The 22,109-nt window shown below is 40.7% G+C and overlaps 1 protein-coding gene across 5 annotated transcripts in view; it reads left to right on the forward strand.

Moving 5' to 3' along the window:
* Positions 1–1,195: 1,195 nt before the first annotated feature.
* The window catches only part of Eya4 (EYA transcriptional coactivator and phosphatase 4), a 253,869-nt gene continuing 232,955 nt past the window's right edge, over positions 1,196–22,109 (forward strand). For 2 of the 5 annotated variants that reach the window (XM_048425350.3, XM_085689250.2), the window contains exon 1: positions 1,197–1,835. The gene's annotated coding sequence lies outside the window, so the exon portion shown is untranslated. Of the gene's footprint in view, positions 1,836–22,109 lie in introns of all 5 variants that reach the window. The other 3 variants (XM_085689272.2, XM_048425351.3, XM_048425348.3) reach the window with 3 other exon arrangements.

Consider the following 22,109-nt stretch of genomic DNA (forward strand, 5'->3'; position numbering starts at 1 on the left):
TACATTTATCAGCTTGAACTGAAAGCTGCATCTTTCCCATCTCCTCTTAGTCATCGTGGACAATGCCCCACTCAGTGAAAAAGACATTCAGGATGAATTTTCCTTTTGAACTCTGACAAGGCTCCTGTTAGAAACACACAACCAAGCTCAAGTGGAGGATGAAACCTGTTTGGGAAAAAAGTTCGCAGTATAATTTAGTTGACAACAGTATTCAAACTACATGTCTCCAAAGGGGACTGATTTCTCATCTCTGAGGCCTCATCTAAGGCAGAGTAGGGGCTAATTCTTGAATTTTGAGCTTTGTTGCTAGAGACCACTTGGCTTGTCTGTGGGGGAGTTTTTTCTATTTCTTTGGGCTCTGGTTATGTTTTATACAAGCTTAATAATTTATGGGAAAATTAATTAAACGAACACACCTGAGCCCTAAGTGGCCAGTACAACGAGTGATAATAACTTCAGAATGTGTCAATACACACTGTCAAAGTCAGAGGACAGATGATGCTGAAATGGACAATGGGTTTTAGGAAAAGATGTTATCATATGGGGGCGATCCTTGGGGATTTTCTTGCTTTGATCCAAGAGTGTGATAGTTAGATGCAGCTATGTAAGATGAAGTTCTGTGTAGGCACATAAGACATTTGCAGAAAGGATAGGCTCCAAATGTCATTTCAGCAGCGTGCCTGGAGCAACTCACTCCTCTTACTGGCTTTGGAAGTCAAATCCTTGCTGTCTGACCTTTGAGAGCTTGGAAAGGATGCCTATAGCTGCTGTACCCAGCCCTGGAAGGGGCCCAGGCACTTCCCAGGGCTGCCTATCTGCTCACTACTAACTCCTTGATCGCCCACATCTCCACCGAAAAAGCTATTTCCTCAGCCCAGAGAAAGCTCCCGGGGTTGGTGTAGGTTGGTGCTTCGTTGCAGTTAGGCAGAGAGTCCCTTTTGCCTCCTCTGTTGGGGTAAGTTGCAAGGAGTCCGACTGCGCACCGGGGACTGGGTAGCCAGGGAGCTATAGCTAAATCAGAAGACTGCAGCCTAGAAGAAGCAGGTGGGGATTGGGGAGCGCAGTGGCGGGACAGTAGTCCCTTCAGTCCTGAGGCCGTAGCGGCCTGCGCCAGGCAGGGTGGGGGCGGGGTGGGGCGGCGCAGAGGGCGCGGAGATTACCGCGGCGCCACCAGAGACGCGCAAGGCCCGGGAGCCTCGGCGGTCCCCACGCGAGACCGCATAAAAACGATGACAACAGGCACTTTCCCGAGATCGAATAAAAAGGAAAGGCTTCTTAGCCCGCCACGGTCCTCTGCCCTTCCGGCTGCCTGCCGCGAGGCCCCCAGCGGCCACCCTACCCAAAAGTCGCCGGCGGCGACGTGCCCCCGCCTCTAGGCTCCAGCTCCGCGCTCAAGAGAGAGGCGGCCCGCGGCGCGGCGCACGCTCCGGCGGCTCCCGGCTTGCGCGCAAAACTTCCAGCCGGACGGCGCCAGGCCGCAGCTGCCCTAGAGAGGGGACCAGGCTGCGGGGACCTGCGGAGGGACGCCCGGCGCGCGCGCTTTCTCTTTTCTTCTGCCTTCCCCACCGCTCGGCTGCCGGGACTTTTGGCTCCTCTCCTTTCCTCCTCCCCCCTCGCAGCCGGCTCCCCCACCCCGCCCTGTTTCTCCCCCACTTGTGTAAGCTATTTGTTGGGGGTGGCCGAAAGGGATGTCCTGTTTTCACCAGAGACACAACGCGAAGGGAAAACTTCGACACTGGAAGGAACGAGAGTAATTACCCAGATCGCACCCGCGGATTACGGGCTGGGACAGACAATTGAACTTCAGGAGTCCAAAGCGGTCCAGGCCGCCAGAGGTGAGTACCCACTTTTCAAATAACCCGGTTTCTGGAGCCAAAGGGGTTCAAGATTTAGAGGGTCCCCAAACTGTCCCCTGGAAAGTGCGAGCGACTTTGTAATGCGTGTGGAGATTTGGGGATGGAAGACGCGCGTCGGGAGAGCGTGTGAGCCGTAGGGTTCTCCCGGGGTGACCTAAAACCGGTCTCCCACGGCCAGAGCCGCTAACACCTCAGAGGTGCCTTCTGCCCAGGAGGACCCTCAATGATCCTTAGGTCCCCAATAACCACTTTTCTCTGCCGCTGGGCGGCTGCGCAGCGGGCCCGGGACCCGGATGGTCCTCGCAGCGTCCAGGGTGCAGGGTGCAGACCATACCTGACTGCACCCCGCCCCCATTTCTCCCAGGCGCCTGCAGAAACCTCTCCCCACTCCCACCCTGTGACATTTAATATTTTGTGATGACCGGCTACACCGAGCAAGGGTGCTACCCCAGTGTCCCCTGGAGGGCCAAGGGCGCCTGGGTGTGCGTGAAGCCGGGCGCGCGTGTACTCCGGGGCCGAGCTCTAATCTCCAGGTACCGGTCGCCGTCTGAACGGCAGCGATAGCAAGTTAATAGTTTTTATGTGGCGTGGACAAATGTCTCCTGTAGTGTGCCAGGGTCTGTGAAATTAGAGGCGCCTTGTCGCAGGAGTCGCTTTCATTGGCTCCAGGCGTGAATATCATGGAGCGATTCTAACTTCTCCAAACCAGAGGACCGTGTTGAGGAGAGCAGGTTTCTCCCTGAGCCGCTTGGGTCTGGGGAGGTCACGGGAGCCTTGTGAAAAGAGACTCGGAGGCTGACCGTGTGAGCCTGTTTCAGTTCTCACCGCGTAGCAACCCAAACTTTTCATTTTATTTTTCTATTAGCACTTACTTTTTTTTTCCTTTTCTTTGCATTCAAGATTCAGAACTACTCTGAGAAAAATTAGGGAGTTTTTGACCGGCTGAGCGGTAGCGAAACTTAGGGAGTACTGTTTGATTTTTTTTTTCACCTTCTCCCTTGGTTGGGGTTCACAAGCACCCATCTTTCAACTTCCCGGGAGGCTAACCGGGGTAGTTATTTGGGTGGGATCTGTGTGGACTTTTCCTCCCTGGCTGCCCACAGCACTGGAGCCATTCAGGAATCCTTATGAACTAGAGAGCCGCGAGGAAGGTGCGCATCCCGGCGCAGGGACAACCTAGGTGGCCACTAGTTCCAGGAACCTGTGTGTTTTGGTTTCTGCGCAGTTCCACGTGGAGCACCCCCGTGTGCGTGTGTGTTGTGTACTTGATCTGTGAAAAGGTAACTGGAGTCTCGTGTTCAAACCCAGTGGGCCCTTGGCCATTAATTTGCTTTCCTGGCTGTCATTACAGACACTTCCAAAATCTGATACCTAAAGAGATCCAACAGGTTGGGTTTCACATTAAGAGCCCATACTTAACAGTTTTCTTTCTCCCGTACCCGCTTTGGCTCAGCACTCTGGGATCAACGTTATTGTTGGAGTGAAATACATCTTCTCGAATATGGTATTTTGTTGCTCTTCCCTTAGGGATCGCCTTTTTGCACCTTAGGGCGTTTGCCAGTTTCAGCGCGGGCTCCTGCGGGACTTAGGTGGGAGTCTTTAGGAGCGTTTAGCAACTACGGATCCCCATCAACAACTTCTGAAGTTTCATTTACCCATGGGTGACTGACAGCATTCAAAACGAACCATGACGTTTTTGTTTGTTATGTTTTCCCTCTTTTATTTAATTCTAATTTTTATTTTTAAGACTTCTCTAGGACAAGACTTGTATTTGATGCAACTTCCCAGTAAAGTTTCATATTTAAGCAGAAACGGTGCTACTTTTTTGTTTGCCTTTAAATCATGTAATATATATGCTTATGTGTATATATGCATATATATCCATATATACTTATACCTGAGAAACAAAAACTAGATGAGTCAGAAAGGAGAGAATTCTAAAACAAAATACTTCGATACTTTTTATGGTGTGTTTTAAGAGGTTTGTATTCAAAGACATTTTGTACTTTAAAAATATTATTCCAAGAAATAGAAAAGCAATAGCAACATGAGACAGGCTTTGTGTGTTGAAGAACTGTCAGAACGCTGAGTTTGTGGCAAGAATGCTCAAAATAGATAGACATTCCTTACTTTTACAGCCCAGAAAAATAGATTGTTCCACCTTATTCAAGGTTGTAGGCAACACTAAGGTAAAACATTTTTAGTGTAATGTCTGAGCATGGATGTTAAAAACAAACAAACAAACAAACAAACAAACAGCAAAACCTTCAACAACAGCAGCAGCTTTGGCCCTAACATAGCTGAGCTGGCTTCAAACCTCACATTCTTACAAGAACCAGACCTTGTCCTCCCACTAAGCGAATGTCTGAAATAGGGTGGTTTTCAGAGCCTATTCGCCTTTGTGAAGCAGGTGAAAATGAACAGGCATTCCCACTTCAAGAGCACCTCACCGAAGGGACTCTCCCAGCTATACATGGGAAAACATTTGCGATTCTTCCCATTCACTGAACATTACAAATGCTGGCTTCTCATTTCCAAAGCGAAGCTGTGCGTGTGTGTTCACATGTAGGGTCATATTAGCTAACATGCTAAACAAAAAGCGCTTCAAAAGCCTATAACATGTGAAAATACATTGACTTAAGAACTATTTTCTTCTCATTAAGAAATAGAGACACGGGTGTTTAGGCATTTTCTAGAAGCTGGGTGAAAAAAAAACAGAAAAATTTCTTTTTCAAGAAATATTTGCAGGTGGGTGGTTTGCATTTTAGTGTGTGTGTGTGTGTGTGTGTGTGTGTGTGTGTGTGTATCAACTCTCTCTGGTTAAAAAAATAACATTTTCTTCATCTCTAAATTTTCTTTTATTCATATTGTGATTTACGGTGTAAATAAATTTTATGTAGCAATGGGAAATACAGTGTCCAGTTTCATGTTTTTAGTCACTGGTGCAAGTTCTGCATGGCTGATGCCATGTCTAAAAATATATTTCTGTGGCTTGGCTCTTCATTTATTAAATGTGATGACCCAGAGTTAAATCATGTAGAAATTTTGAAAGGGTAAGATGATATAGAAAAATCTGTGGCTGTTGATAGGAAATTGGGGTTTTGGAAACTGCACATTCTAACTTTTAGATAATAAAATTAAGCTTTTTTTTTTCACTGTCATGCAGGGGAAGCCCACAGATTTTATGCAGAATTCAAGAACAAAGATAACCCCTTTTGAGATTCAGTGGAGTTCTAAGCAGTGTAGGAATTGCGCACATTTATTATGTTTTTGCATTATCTTCTCTCACACTCTTTCCTCTACTGGGTAAGAACACTCAGCATTCAGTAAGAACAGGCCCCCTCCCGGGGAGTTTATTCACCATAGTTCTGTAGTGCAGCTGCTGATCATATTTCATGGAGCTGTTAAAGCACTTAAAACCTAAAATTAGGTACTGTCTGGTTGTAAATATTTCACATCCCTCATTTGAGAAACAAACAGAAAAGTCTGCCATCAAAAGTACGGAGTCCTATCACGGAAGAGCTGGGCAGACCTTTACCAATGACTTAGCTATCTTCTGGGCAAGAATGAAACCCTGACAGTTTCTTTTTCGAATGAATATTCCCCTTCCACATTCTCAACTCTTACACTGTGTGTCTCAGTAGAGTATCTTAAACTAATTGTATTCAGAAGTACAGTTGGGGGATTTTATTACAACGGTTACTAGGTGAAGGAAATCAACACCACCCGGAATGGATAGCGGTGGTGTGTACAGGCTCCTCTCATGGAATTTTCCTGGTGAACTTAGAAACGACATGCTCTTTCAGGCATTTGCCCTCCCGATGGGTTAGGTACAAGAGCGTGTTGAACTGTTCCTATGTTCAGCTCTGCGTCTCACAGCTTGTTGTGTTTGAGTGCAAGGAATTGAATATTCATTAAATTGTGCATGGAGCCAAACTTGGCGTCATTTAGCCAGAACTGAAGTGGAAGAAAATAAACAAGAGCCACATATTCAAAAGTATCACAAGCCACTTTGCTGGCTTTAAGAGGTCTGGAGACTTTGTAAACATTACTGTCACTTAATATTGCTGTGGCATAGCGCATTAGTGTATGCCCTAGTGATGGGTCACTTTCCTCTGAACTTCCTGTGTTTTATTTTTGCTCTATCCATGTGTTTGTTGTAAAGGCGCGCAAAAAAAAAAAAAGAAAAAAGAAAAAAAAAAACCCGAGCACACCACTATCCATGCCCTCCTTTCTCTTTTCCAGAAAACGAGATGACACTGATTAATTTTAAAAACAGAAACCGTTTTGAACCGTCAAGCTCAGATTTATGGGGAAGGTTAAGACAGTTCCAGGGAGGTGCCTCCAAGTCTCACATGACCTTTGCTGTCATTCAAAAGTGCTAATTGATCTTAGCACTGACCTAATAGTATAGTTTGATATTTGAAACCTGTCAGTATTGGCCTAGCCTTTTTCTCAGCCTCCAATTTCAGTACATGGTCGATAAAGAAAGACAGTGTATAAAAACATCAGAAATGTTTTCCCCTATCAAACAATAAATGCAATGTATATGATAAAATATAGCCATAATTTAAATCATTTTTACATTGTAATAAGCTATTTTATTTTAATATTTTTTCGGACCACGAGGGGGGGAAGAACCATGTTGTCATATTAGAACATTTTGAACTATCTGATAAGTTGTTTTGTTTGGTTGGAAGACAGTGTCTGTTATCACATTTGAATATTTTCAAACCGAAGTCTCGTTGTACCAGTATGATGTAGATGTCAGGAAATTTTATATCTAAGGTTGTAGTTTCTTAAGTATATTTATATCTTAAAGTATGCTTTTAAATAAAAACAACTAAGCCTTGCCAGATAGCTCTCAGTGCAAGATAGCATCCGGTGGGCTCATCGGGACCTTTCTGATGGGTTAGCTAGCCGCACTGTTGTCCACGGTTTATGAGTTTAGCCAATCTTCATCCTTTCAATTACGCTGTGAATGAGTGAAGCTGACATTTTTATCTATCCCATTTTGCTGGTGAAAATGTTGAAGTTCAGTTTTACAGCAACAGAATGAAGCCAACATCCTAACTTCTCAATGTGACCCGCCACCCTTCTCCTCAAGCAGCAGGCTAGGCTCTTGCTCCCACCAGCTCTGTGTGGGAATTTTATTCATTACCTAAAAGAAACTAGATATTAGGAAAATAAGCTTAATTGTACATTGCATTATAACTGTAGTTGAAATTGAAATTGTACCTCTAATTTTGTAATGTTGTTTAAAGCAGGCCACAAAATGTAATGAACTGAAACATCTTTAAATGTCCATGTATTTTATATATTTATTTATTTGTGTGTGTGTGTGTGTGTCTGTGTGTGTCTGTGTGTCTGAGTGTGTGGTGTTTCTGTGTATAGGCTAGAAGACAGCTTGTGGGGGGTTGGTTTTCTCTTTCTACCAACTAGCCAACTAGGTTCCAAGATGGAACTTGAGTCTTCTTCGGTGTTGGTGGCAAGTGTCTTTTTTTCAGTGAGCCATCTCACCAGGACCTTAAATGCCTATGTAAGAAAACATAAATAACAGTTAGCAAGTGCTTGATCCAAACAGCCCAAATCAGAAAGGTTGGTAATAGCTACGGAGCCTGTGGAAACATTGCAACCATCAAGAGTTCAAGACCATCTCTGTGGAATATTTAATTTACATGTAGAATTTTCTTTGCTTCTCGGGATTTAGCCTTTGGTTATCAGTTTTCTTGTTGCTATCGCTGCTCAAGCTCGAAAGCTGATTAAGAATCAATCCACACCACATTTATGTCAAGCCAGCTAGTGAGGAACCAAGTGCCCAAGTGTGTGCATTGGGCTTCTAGAGGAAGCTTAAATTGTAAGGGTCCCAGTCGTGTTTCACAAGTCCTTTAAATTTCTATGATTATTATGCTTTGCATATATGTATAAGTTTTCTCTCTAGGTGAACATTTTTCCCAACTAATACCTCTTTTAAAACTTCAATGTATTTTTGTGGGAAGTCAGTGGCTCTCACTGTTACGTATTTATCTATTTAGCTACAGGCCCCTTTTATTCAAATAAAAGCTGGCATGTGCGTGTCAGGGAGATGTCAGGGCTCTGTGTGACTCAGAAGGGCATAGCCTAAGAATTACTCACCTCGCTCACCTTTCACCCTCAGTGCCCTTGGAACGCTCTACAAGAATCTCTAAGTGTATGGAAAGTACGGCAAAAAATGACAAGCCTTTTTATGACAGTTCAGGGTACCTGCGCAAGTATATACACAGTGTATCCTCTTGAAAAGTGGTGGTGTGAGTCTCTAGTCACAGCTATTGGAGAGGCTGAGGCAGGAGGATCACATGAACTATTTTAGATCTCATGAACTGGAGGTTGGCTATGTCATGTAAGGAGACCCCCATCTCACAGCAAGCAAGCAAGCAAGCAAGCAAGCAAACAAGCTCTCAACTATCACAGAGTATCCATCTTAGTACTCTGCTCACTTGACTGTAACTAGAACATTCTACTCACTGATTTCTGACTTTAACACTGAGAACTTAAAAACCAGTGCAAATGTTCTTCACGTGTAGTTTCTTGTCTTGCTGAGGCAGGATGTGAACCTTAGGTACCTCTGTGTGGGCTTTCTTGGAACAGCTCTTCTTTAAAGTCTTTATGGAGACTTTATCACCGGCTTAAATTCATTTGATTTGATTTTCATGTAAATTATTGCCGCTGTTTCTATTATTCTTTCCCCCTTTCTTTGCAAAAGGAAGGGGTATTTCTCCCAAAAGACTCCAATTAAATCATAAAAATTTATATTCATATGCTATTAAGTTTAATTCTGCTCACAAAAGCAACAGCATTAAGGTTGAAATTCTATCTTTAACCTACTAGGTGTGCCTCATACCAAGGAGGCCTAATTTCCACAAGGTCGTATATACAATTCACAGACCTCTGCATATTCCCGAAGGAGTCATCTTTTCATTACATTTCATCTCTGGCTTTGAACTCCCTAGCGCGCCAAGAGTTGAAAAGACCCAAATGCTGCGATTAAGAGGTTGTGTATTTCTAATAGAACATTCCCAGTATGCTGAAAAGGAGTCACGTCTTGGAGAGTCTACAGATCTCTTCCTTAGCTAATCATTTTCCCCAGGCTTTTGTACCTGAATGCAAATGTCTATTCGTATGTGGGTATGACCTAGGAAATTTTAGGCAAATTTAATCACAATGTGGGTAAGTCACATTCAAATTTCCTTCTGCAAGTCTGCCTGTAAGCTCAAACTGTGTTTCTGGTAGGTAACTAGGAATGAACATCTTGGGCTGGGGAGATTTCTCAGAAGAGAAACTGAATTCAGTCCACCTTCAGAATCTACATTTTAAGAAATGTGGTGGGGTGTGGCAATATGCATTTGTGATCTCAGGGCTTGGGGCACAGCAAGTGGATCCTTGAAGGCTTACTAGCCATCCAGCTTAGACTATTTAGCAAGCTCCAGGGCAGTGAGAGGCCGTGACTCAAATGAAAGGTAGACAGCACCCGAAGAGTAACTGTCCTTTGGCTTTCATATTATACATCAGCACACGCATGTATACATGCACACAGTGGAACATGTACTTAAACACACAACAAAATCTCAGTAAATATTCCGAGAGTGAGAGATTGTTTTTACGTAGACTTTAGGGGGTAAGATGATGGTAATATTTTGCTCTGTTTTGATGGGATCAAAAGAATTTTAATTTAGTTTTAATAAATACTGTTAGTTGTTGCTTTTAGTTATTAAAGGCTTTCTTCATAGAAGTTGAGTAAATGTTTTGGTACTTGAAAAGGCTTTTTAAATGCTTTTAAGCATTAGTACCTCTGAAGACATGCAAAAATTAACATGGAACGAAGACTTTACCTCTACTGTTTCAGATATTTTGAAGATGTTGAGACGTTTTGTGCCTTATCTTGTTTTCACACCTTTCTCTCAGAATGTTTAGCACAATGGTTTAGTCACTGTAACCAGCTCAGCACGTTTAAATCATATTGGATGGACACTGGTTCTGTATAGACTTAGCCACAGTATTCATTGTCATAGTAAGTATAATTGAGACATATTAATGCTTCTCCTGGACTGTTCTGGACTAAGTAAGTTTCATCTTCTTCTAAGAGTTTCTTACTCCTCAAATATTCATATTTGGATTGCAGTTATTTTCAAGTCCTGCTATAGTTACATTTCTGCAGAAAATTCTCTGCTGCCTACAAGGCAAATTCCAGAATTCCCAACAGGATCTGCAGGGTCCTTCTTGCTTAGAACATTGACAAGACTGCCATTTTCCTCTCTCAATAAATGCTCACAAGACGTCTCTCTAGCCACAGGGAAAATGACACTTCTCAAAAACACTTAGGTCACTCTCACTTTGTTTCTTTGTGCATGTGATCTTAACTTTACTGTAGGTTTTCTTTGTCTCTCCAACTTCCGATTCTACTTCTTTCCCAAGATTTGAAAGGCAAAGTATTAACTACTTTCTTCAGAACTCAAGTCAGATATTTCTTTTTCTTTGCTCCAAAGACACACAGTTTTTACCTTTAGCATAACACTTAGCATGTTGTCTAGAAGTACATTGCTGTCTGAAGTCTATTCAAGATGAGAACTGGTAGGAGGTCTCCGCTGTGTTTTTCATGATCTCCAGCACGTGGTGTATAGTTTGAAACATCAGTCTGTGGCAGTAAAGTTTCCTCTGAGTGAAAGAATAGAGGGACTGAGTGGGAGAGAGCAATGGTACCGAGAAGCAACATCCATCCTTGCCACGAGACTGGTAGCAGTGGGGGAAAAAAACCAACCAACCAACCAACAAACAAACAAACAAAAAAAACATGACCATTACATGGCTGGAAAACTTATGAGCAACTTCAGGGATTCAGGATCTTGACGCACTAGAATTGGAGCCCTGAATCTGAAGCGAGGCCTAGACAATATGTGGTGTGTGTATATATACATATGCATGAATATTTATGCACCCCTGTGTGTGTACATGTATGTATGCACATGTGTACACTTGTGTGCGTACACACATGTATGTGCGAGCCCATATGTATATGTGTGCATGTGAAAGCGCATGTGGGGGAAGAATTGCTCACATGTGTGATATTTACCTAGGTATTGGTAACTCAGTGCTTTCGTGGGTAAGAGGAAAATTCTGAAAATGTGGGTAATTCATGGAACTTTAAAATGTGAGGGACCCAAATCCTAAGCATAATGGGAACCAGGGATATGACTGTTTGGGTTCAAGTTTCAGTTCTGATAAAAAGGGCTTCAGAAAAGCTAGTTCAATGCTTCATATGATTTTGGCTGTTTTCCGGTGTGCAGTAGAACATGCTGCATGAGTTTTAAAATGAGGATTACATAAATACACCTATATAAATCCTGAAAACAGATATCTCACATGAGTGGTATGATGTTGATTGTACCACTCAGTAGAACCCTTCCAATGATTCAGATAGTTAAACTTGTGAGGAGCTTCCTTCTTTGACCTTAAATTGTGAACCAAAACTGTCTTTAATTGTGGAAATTTGACATTCTGGGGTAGTCTTGGTAAATCTGAGGCTGTATTTGTATCTCTTTTGAAAATCCAGCCTACACAACTTACATTGTGTGATTTTTTTTAAAAAAAAACAAATATTTACATTACAATTATCTCGTTCTATTTGGGCTTGAATTAATGTGGTTCCTTAACTAGGATAAACAATTATAAAGACACTCTACAGTAATGCTATTATTTTGTGACTAAAACCTGTGTCCTCACTTGCTTTTTGAAGCTGAAGGTATTGATTGACTAAACAAAGACACACATTTTCAATAATTCTTGGATGTGATGAACTCCATGTAAACTTTAGAAAAACTTTAGGTCTTGCTTGCCTCGTCAGTGAAATCGGAAAATGATTAACATCTCTGTTTCCACAACTTACCACTCAGTCCTTGGATTGCTATCTAATGGACAACGAGAAGCAGACATAAGAGTGGGAAGCTGCCTCTCAAAGTGCAGCCCCTGAGCTTAGCTGCATGCGTCGGCCCACGTGTGGTACAATGGATGCGTTTTCTGACCCTGCCCCATTAATATGTTTCGATCATAGCTTCTCAGATTCTGATTATTGGGGTTTGGGAGTGGAGCGTTTGTTCAGGGAGTGTTCTCCTGAGCATAGCAGGACCCTGGATTAACTTACTAGATTCCGGGAGACCCTGTCTGCTGAGAAATGGCCGTGTTTCTGGACACGATCCAGTGTACTCAAGAGTAGAAAACGTGCTCCTCGTTGAGAACACACTGCTTAAACAGATCTTCCTATCTCTTGATATAGTGAAAGGATTCCCAGAACTCCGCCTAAGAGGATTGCTCTACTCCCAGTCAAGTGTGGAGAATCCTAATTCCTTCCTCCTGAGCTTAAATACAAACGCAAACAATTCTCATTAGTCTGTGTTGATAGCTGAGTTTCACACAGAGAGGATTTACGGATAAGCTTAGGAGGGTTGACCATCTTCAGCATATTTTCCTTTTCAGTATTTTTGTGTGCGTTGGGGTGGGGGGCAGATTTCCTGGGAAGAGATTCCGGGAGTAAATATTTATTTGAACTACCTCTGCTAATTCTTCTTCTCATTGTCACTGTGTTTCTTCACAGATACCCTTTACTTGCGCTGTAATAATGACAATTGCCCAATTATCTATCCATTTGTATGAATAAAATATTCAATAATAGGAACTCTTTACTTTCTTTAGTGTATAGTGTCACAAAGGATGTTTTATAGTGACAGTAAAATCAAAGTACTTGATGAATTGAAAGATTCATCCATTTGTAATAAAAAAAATTTTCAAATAGAGGTGGGTACCACTCAGTAGTAGGGTAGTTGCCTAGGATGTACAAGGCTCCGTGTTTGATACTTACGGGAGGGCATGGCAGAGACAGAGAAAGACAGAGAGGGACATAGAAAGACAAACTCACACACACAGACAGAGAGGGAGAAAGAGGAGAGGAAGAGAGAGGGAGGAGAAAAACGCTGGGGTTGCAGGTACGTGGTGCCACTATACTGAGCAGAAGGAATTTTTTGAACATAGCTTTCAGTTTGTAAATGTGAATTTAGTAACAACTGTATACCACCGAAGAAAGGAATGATAAAGAATACTACATGAAGAATTTTTCTACTGAGGTGATACTAAACCTAAACATTTAATGTCTAGTTCTGTTAGGCTTCTATTTAGCAGACAGTTTATTCGAGACACTGTGGATCAGCTGGAAGCTAGGCATTTCCCCTGAACTTGTTAGGCTCTGAGGGAAGATGTTCTACAAATCACTTGAAAAGGAGGAAACAAAACAAAATAAGAATGGGGATGGCTGGGTCTCCAGCTCTGAGATGAGCGGGAACATTAAACAGTGAAATTTTACTGTTGTAAATACAGGATCACACTCACATTCTTATGAGCTCAGAACAGTAGATGATTTTTTTTTAAACCTTATAAACTAGTGACTGGAAAGGTTTCTGAAACCCCACACTGTGTATTGTCTTAAGTAGATTTACTTTCTTTATATTGGGTCTATGAGTCATGTCGCATGGACAGTATCAAACAGACCTAGAGAATTTACATTATTCCACTAATTGATACTCATGTAGAAGGCTCATAGAGAAACTTGATCACACAAAGAGAAAAGAGAAGAGGTGGGAGGAAGAGAAGGAGAGAGAGAGAGAGAGAGAGAGAGAGAGAGAGAGAGAGAGAGAGAGAGAGATAGAAAGAGAGAGAGATCTTCTGTGGCTTATAATTACAACCTTTGAGTAAAGTTTTAGGGAAGAAACTGACTGCAAACTGAGTTCACGGTATGTGACCAAAGCATCTTTCTAAGAGAATCAGGGTCTTGAATACATACCTGACAACAGGGAGGTGAAGTAAATGCTGAGGAACCCAATGTAGATGGGACCATGATGGAGCAGTTGGGTTGGGAGTAATTTAAGGGCTTAAATGAGGGGCTTTTGGACTCGGAGGGAGAGTTCTGCCTTATACATTGACAGGAAGCCCAAAGAAGACACAGCAAACCTCATGCCCATCCAGGCACTCTATGCCAGACATTGAACAGGAAACCTGGTAGCCGCTGAGGCACTGGAGAACAGCCAAAAACCCAGAGGTTCTGTTTTTCCAAATGAGCACTTCCCTGGTTCATAAATCAGAAAATACCCCAGAGTATTTAAGTCCTGTATCTACTTTCCCAGGTTGGTTTCTTGCACTGTATGTTTGAATGCGGAGAGATTTACTGATTTTTAGAATTTTTTCAGGAGGGGTACATAATACAAGCAGTCACTTCCTTTTCTCTCCCTGGGTTTTTTCCCCCCCTCATTCCCCTGCCTTCTACTATTCAAACTCCCTTAGCCCACCTACCTCTTTCTCTTTGCTTCCTATCTGGGCAAAAACATATATCATCTGTAAAGGTTAGCTCAAATATCACCTCCTCTGGGAAGCCTTCCCTAATGCTTAGGAAAATTAATTCTTTTCCCTGTAATACCATAACATTCTATTTAGGCTATTAATATAATAGCATATTGTGTAGGGCTTAATTGCATTTGAATTTGTCTTCTAGAGAAATTCTGAGCTCACTGACAAGAAAGACTACATCTTTGGTCCTCTGTACCCCCTAAAATGGAAATATTAATGGTAATTGAGTAGCTCGAATGTGTGCTTTCTAAGAATGTATGCTAAGCTAGATATTCACAAGAAATGAATCCTGTTTATGGTTCAGAAGATTAATTAATTTTCTAAGTCATGGAAATCATTTGTTGTCTATTATCTGTTTTAAATTATTTAAAGTTTTTTTTTATGCCAAAGTAGGGCTACTTTTCTAGTGGAAGAAAAACAGCCATCATAAACTGACTTTTTAAGTCAACTGAAAGATTTCTGATCAAGGAACCATGGCATTCATACTTCTCGTTCCTTCTAGAATCAAACATTGACTTCTTCAGTTGCTTTCTGATGAAATACAATTTATGTTATTTTAAAGAACAAGATGCTTAACCTGCAGAATTAAGAATTTCATCTGAGAGGAAGTGTGCATTTCTGTCAGTGTTTCAAACCTAGAGCCCAGATCTTCCTGATGTGTGAGAAGTACATGAAGCCGTTGGTGAGAGGAGTTAAGTCTTTGTTCAGTTACAGTTGAGGAAGGAGCTGGTTTTGTTCAAGTTTCTTGTGGTTTGTTTTTAGGCATTTTCCACAGAGAGATGAGCAAGACCCTTCAAAACCACAAACTTGCTTATGTAGGGGGAAAAAAACCCTTCCTGTGTCCAAAAATAACATTCAATTAAGACTATTGTTTCCAATAGCCTCAAAAATTGCGGTTTTCCTTCCTGGTCTGCATCATCACAGATGAAGTACACATTTGCACTGCATCACAATGAAGCAAAGCTGCTCACTGTCAGAGGAGGAGCAGAAGAATGGGCAGGGCCTAACTCTTCCTTTTTTTTTTTTAATGCTTCAGTAAGTGACAGTGCATAGGCTGATAGAAACGAAGCTAGAATAAATAAATATTAAACCCAGTGCCTTAGACACTCTGCATGATGCTTTGCTTGTGTCTGACATGGAATAACAGACTGGAGTCTGAATAGCTGTGTGCATGTCCAAACTCTGCTTCTCATGAGCCACCGTTGTAGAAGGAGTAAGTAGGGACAGCATCAGTAACTGCCTCATGGAACTGAGAGAAAGGAAAATTGAGGTCACACAGGGCAGACAGTTGGTTCAGTACCAGGACCAGGTTCCTGTTTAAAATCGATTCCTTAGAATAAACTAATGGGTGTATTTACTATTCTGCCTTCCCCAAAAGAGGAACCAGTGTTACAATGCATACCACTAAAGCCAGGTTCTTTGACTGTAATCAGTCTTTTTAAAAAACATACTAACCATAGTTGTTGCAACATTGAAACAAAGACCCTGAAGGGTTACTGTATAATACGGGCCCTGCAACCCCAGACAAGTTACCTGTGAGGAGTAACTGGAAAGGGACAAGAGATAGAGTCCTACTGTCTCAGTGTTTTATTAACTGTTAAGAAACACCTTCACCAAGGCAGCTCTTACTAAAGAAAATATTTGGGGCTTCCTTGAAGTTTCAGAGGGTTCGTCCATTATCATGGTGGGGAGCACTCAGGCAGATGTGATGCAGAAGAAATTCAGAATTCTGTATCCAGATCCTCAATCAACAGGAAGAGAAAGCCTCTGAGTCTGACTTCAGCTTTTGAAAAACCTCATACCACATCTCCAGTGGCATCTTTCCTCTAAGACCACATCCCCTAATCCTTCCAAAGAGTGCACTTCCTGGTGGTCAAGCATTCAAATCTGTGAACTCATGGGAGTCGTTTTTATTCAAACTACCACACCTACAATGTTCATGATCTTGTTTATGCTAGCTAGTGACATGGATGTGTCTATTAAACAAAAATTCAGCAGGTGTCAACTTTTGTGCCTTTTGCGAATATTTATGTGCATATTTGTGTGTGTGTGTGTGTGTGTATATATACTCATGGTGAAGATTCTGGTCAACCTCGTGCGTCATTCCTCTGTAGCTATCTACTTTGTTTTTTGAGGCAGGGTCTCTCACTGGGACATGTTGTGAACTTGCCTCTCTCTCCCCAGAGCTGAGATTGTGTTTGCTACAATACCTGTCTTTTAATGTAGGTACTAAGATCAAACTAAGATTCTGATAGTTTTGCAGCCAGCACTTTGCTTACTGAGTTATCTTTCTGGCACTTGATTTGTGCATCTATTATGTATATATGATACTTTATTAAGCTATTAAAAATGAGACTATGTTTAGAGTAAAGATTGAATTTGTACTCTTTGCCTTTTCTACCAATCAAGGTAAGTTATTCCTTGGTTTGTTTAATTTTTGACTTCTGTTTTGGTTTGATAAAATACACAAATAAAAGAACTAAAGGAAGATATAACTATTTACATTTTTATTGTCAGGCAAACTCATTGATTCTCTTAAAACTTGCTTTTGCTATGTTTAACTTTAAAGGTTCCCCCCCACTACACTGACCGTATATCAGTACATACGTACAGTCGTAAGTGTTTCTATTTCTATTTATTGTATACATGGTTTCAGAATCTAATTTCCCCACTCTCATACGTACTGGATATGCATCCAGGTTTTTATTATTTAAAAGAGTTTCAGTTATTTTTTTTTCTTTTCTGTGCTGGGGTTAAATTCGGGGCCTGCACATGCTTCATAGAAACTCGTTGTGATAAATTCCAGTCCTTTGGTGATGATCTTTACATGCCTTTCTGCACACTTGCCAAATTCTCCTATAGTTGGAAAAGATGAATGTAGGATTAGTAGGTGAAGGCGTATGTGCATTTTTCACAAAAGTTGACAAGATATTTTGGACAAAGTTTGCTATACTGCACATCAGGAGAAAGTTTGCTATACTTTACATCCCTGTGATGAGCTTGAGGTCTCCCTCAAAAAAGTCAACTGCAAAAAAATTTTAGCATTGTAAATAATGATATTTTGGTTAACAAGAATATTTATGAAACTGAATTTTTGAGATACGTATACTCATTGTAAAAGGATTAGAAAAAATAAACTTTTCAAACACTCACATAAAAGTATGTGCGGTTGCTGGGTGGTGGTGGTGGGGCACACCCTTAATCCTATCACTTAGGAGGGAAAGGCAAGCAGATCTCTGTTAATTCGAGGCAGTCTGGTAACCAAAATAAGTTTCAGGACAACCAGGGCTGTTACACAGGGAATTCTTTCTTGACAGACAAAACAAGACAAAACAGAACAAAAATGTATGGTCAATATAATTGTTAACATAATAATTATTATGCTCAATTTCATAAATACCCGTTGCTTATATTTACAGTTCTTGAACTAATTGGTAATAAAATATATATCAGTGTATGTTGTACTGAAGCTTTTACCTAGCAGTGTCTTTATCAGAATAGTTAGAGTTGTCTCTAATTGATATGATTGATGAAAGCTTATGGGGAATTATATGTTATTGCTTTATTTAGAACCTGTTGTGTGTCAGACATGGTCCAAAGTATCATACATATAGTTTTAAAAAAGTTTAACTTATAAATATGTAGATATGATAGTAATGTGGAATGCCCCATTTGGAAGATGTTAATAATATTAGTAGGTGTGAAAGAATCAACCATGTTGTATTCATCAATTTATAAATCTGAAAATACAATCTTTTCCATATCAAGATTAAACTAATGTATCCAAATATGAGAAATTGCTTCTTGATCTTGTTTATCAGAATGCAATCAATATGCAAAGCTTAAAACAGTATATATTAATGCTGTTCTTTATGGGCGGACTCTTATCTTAGATTCTTTATATGCAGATAATTCATTTTCCACAGTTCTGATTAAGATTATAGTTGACTTTCATTGGTTATCTAGAGCCTTTAAAGATCCATCCAACTCAAAATAGCTAACATATTCCTTCAGCGTTGGAAAAATATGGCTATCAATTTTTGTGTTTTTTTTCCCCTGCAGAATTTCCTGTTATTCTAAGGGATTCACTAGGACTTATGCACATAAAACTGAAAGTTATATTACTGTAGGGAGATCGCTCTGAGCCCCTGAGAAGGAGTGCTCTTGCTAACTTAAGTACGGCGTGTATGTAGTATAGCTAACATTTTCCTCCCAAGAAATTTCATGTATGCAGTTAAAACACTCTTAAATTGATTAAGGGTTTGTTCTATGTTTCCAGAAGCACTCAAGAGTACTTTTATGGTTATAAGAGTAGAGTGCGTTAGGACGCCAGAAACCAGTGAATACGCTGGAGGCCCTCAAAACCATGCCCAGCATTCCTGACTTTACCATATAAACATGCGGGGTAGCCTGGAAAAACAAAACAATTCTCTTTGCTCCAAGGTAGGAGCAGCCCATGAAGATAGTACTTTTACTCACTTGAATATTAATCTGATACTTTCCCTGTCAGAAGTAATTTTTACTACTTAGCAAATGGAATGGAAGGGCAATAAATATGACTGATATTTGTTTCTCAAAGTATTATTTTACATTGATCTTAGCTATTACCTTTATACTTCTTGGAAAGCATAACATAACAACTATTACAGTATTTTGTCTATTAATCAGAGAAGCTAAAAAGCATTTTATAGATGTCGAATCAAAATTCTCCCCACTGTGAGAGAGTTAAATTTCAAGCCATATATTCCTTTTATAGGGTGAGAAACTGAAATATGGAGAAATTACAAGATTTTCCTAAAGCCATACATTGAGTCATGGCAAACATAGAAATCTAGGATTCTGTTTGCCTGGTTCAATCTGAAACTCCTTAAAATGCTCCATTTCCTGGCCTGCGCTTGAGAAGTTTTCCCTTATTTAGCAATTTATCCATCCATCATTCTTTATACATACATTGAAAAAGAATTGGCATTTGTGTAAGATTCAACTTTTGGTTACAAAGACTAGGTATGATATCTGACATTGATGTATCATACGTATTGTTTCTTGAAGCACATTTCATCCCTCCTCCACCTATGAAAAATAAATTGGGGACTCGACCAAATAAGAAGGATTGTGCTAGAGTGGGACATAGCAATGCCATCGGTAGCCTTGCACATACAGCCCAGTGAAATGCTGGGGCTGCAGTGTAGCAGAAGCCGCCCTGGTCAGGTGTGGAGCAGAGCGGTGACCGCGGGATGCTGGTGCTCATGCAGAGCATCGAAGGACCAGTGTCCCCATTTCTAAGACCAAGTGTTATTTTAGGGTAAATTTAACCAGCATTATACAATCCTTACTCAAGCTTGCTGTGTTGTTAGTTTTTTGATCTTAAGTTAAAAAATAAAATAATGTCATCGATTATGACATCATTACAGATGTGTATCGCTGTACTTTGCTTTTGTTTATTCTCCAACTGCCCTGTGTTCCTTCTCCCCTTCCCTTCTTTCTGGTCTCCTACCTCCCTCCAACTAATCCCCGTTATACTTTCTTATCCCTCTCTCTGTCTGTCTGTTTCTATGTGCACACCTGTTTACGTGTTATTTTACGTATATCAGACAATGGGACCTTGGCTTTTCTGATTTTAAGTTCTCACATTAAAAATTTTCACTTAGTGTGATCTCCTTCATTACCATTATAGCCTACATCTTCCAGGTTTACTCTGCCTTTGCCTTTTAATTCACACAAGCAGAAAGTTCTTGATAAAGCAAGTAGTATTTCTCTGGACCTTCACCTCCCACCTCTCTATTCCCTGTGGTGACTGCCAGCAAGGCACTTAACGTAACTTCCCAGAAAGACAGTATGTGGTACCTCATGGTGCAGCACCCTCTAACATTGATACCATCACTCCTTCTACAGGAAGAGGGGGAAGAAGCAGTATTTCTTGTTTGTTTGCTTGTCTTTTGGTGGCTCTTGCTAACAGAGCCCAGCATCTCCGTACTTGGAAAACTCTCTTCCCAGGAGGCTGGTTGGACCCAAGACCATTTGTACCCCTGAAATGCCAAGGCACACATTGCATAAACCAAACCAAGTGCTAGGCAAACCAAACCTTCCTATAGTTTAAATATGAGTATATTTTTCCCTTATATTTCCTAAAGAACAATTTAGTTTCAAGTGAACTAACTGACTAACTAATTAAATAAACCTTGGGGTCTTTTGCAAGGGAGCATTCTAACTGCTTTGAAAATTTATTATTATTTCAACCAATTGGCTTTCTTTCACATACTTTGTTAAGCATAAATGCAATACTTGGGCATAAATTTCTGTTGACCTGTATCAGTACAATGTCAGTTTGTAATTGAGTGATCTAAAAATAATGATGTACCACAGCCTAGTTCATATCTACCTTTTATTTCATGCGTTTCCTAGGTAATTGCACTTTGTGGTTGACTGGATTTGCTGTCATTTCTGTTGGGAACCAAGTATTAAAAGAAAAATTTCATTAAAGATATGGTCTGCCTAACTAGGGGTATGAAAGGAAAACATGATTTAGGAGGCAGCATGGGTGAATGCGTGCTCTTAATATCTCGCAGCCTGCCAAGTGAGTGAAGGCAAGATTTGGTTTATGATTTGTGGCTCTGGTGGATGGACCAGAGTGGAAGCTCTGACATGTGTGTTTTACACTAATGCATGGAAGAATTGAAACCCAGGAAGGAGAAGAGGAGGTGGCTTTGTTCCCTGAAGATAAGAAACTTCCAGTAGTATATCTCCAGAACCATATGATTATTCTGTTAACTCATACTGCTTCTTTCTTATGTTCCTTTTAATTCCAAGACAAAGAGCTACAGCTGAACCAATCCCATTCGTTCACAGTTGTACCCTCTTGTCTTAGTTAGGGTTCTGTTGCTGTGACAAAACACCATGGCCAAAAGCAACTTGGGAAAAAAAAAGGATTTATTTGATGTACTCTTCCTTCTTTTCCTGTATCTCCCTTCCTCCCTCCCCCCAGGTTTCCTTAAAGTCCAAACATTCAATGGAGAAACACATGGAGTTATCATAACACCACATTTATTTGAGACATCACTTTTGAATTCTTACAACATTAACGCTCAGGAAGCTTTTGGATTTGTAGGCACTCTAATGGCAAGTTTTCCCCTCGGGGTGAACCTATTTTGAATGCAATCACGAAGTCGGAATACAAAGATGTTTTACTTTCTAGAGAGAGTATAGCTCTGTGTAGCTCTGCGTAGCTCAGAGTCACTAAATAGACTAGATTGGCCTTGAACTTGCTGTGATTCCAAAGCCACTGTTTTCTTCACTTCTGAGCTTCTAAGTGTGTACCACCATATCCACCTTAAGAATGAATTTTATACCCTGATACTACATGGAAATTTTTTTTCCCGAGGAATACATCTTCAAATTTTCCTGGAAAGTATGACTCTCTTCCCTGTTTTACCAACATTTAGTAAGTTAAATAACATCATACTTAAGTCAGTAGTTTGCTTGTATTCACTGCAGATACAATTCAAATAAGTAGCTTGGATTAGGTAAATCAGGTTTACTATAGCAACACATATCTCATGTTTACTTTATTATTTGGGGAACATTTACCCTAATAAAAAGTATGTTTAATGGGTACCAAACTTTAATTGCTGAGAAACTGATTTTATGGAATAATTGACAGATTTTTTTAAAACTGCTTTTGTTGCCTTTGACAACAAAGTAATGAATACTTGTGAAGTTTGTTGCCGAATTCACAAATTTTGCAAATTTATTCTTTGGTAATATCTGACTCTTTGGCTATTTTATTCATTGGTTTATTTTCTTAAAAACATCAGTGGACTTAGGTACAGTGTT

Source organism: Myodes glareolus, chromosome 1, assembly GCF_982192425.1.
Source record: "Myodes glareolus chromosome 1, mMyoGla1.1, whole genome shotgun sequence".
In the NCBI taxonomy this organism is placed as follows: Eukaryota; Metazoa; Chordata; class Mammalia; order Rodentia; family Cricetidae; genus Myodes; species Myodes glareolus.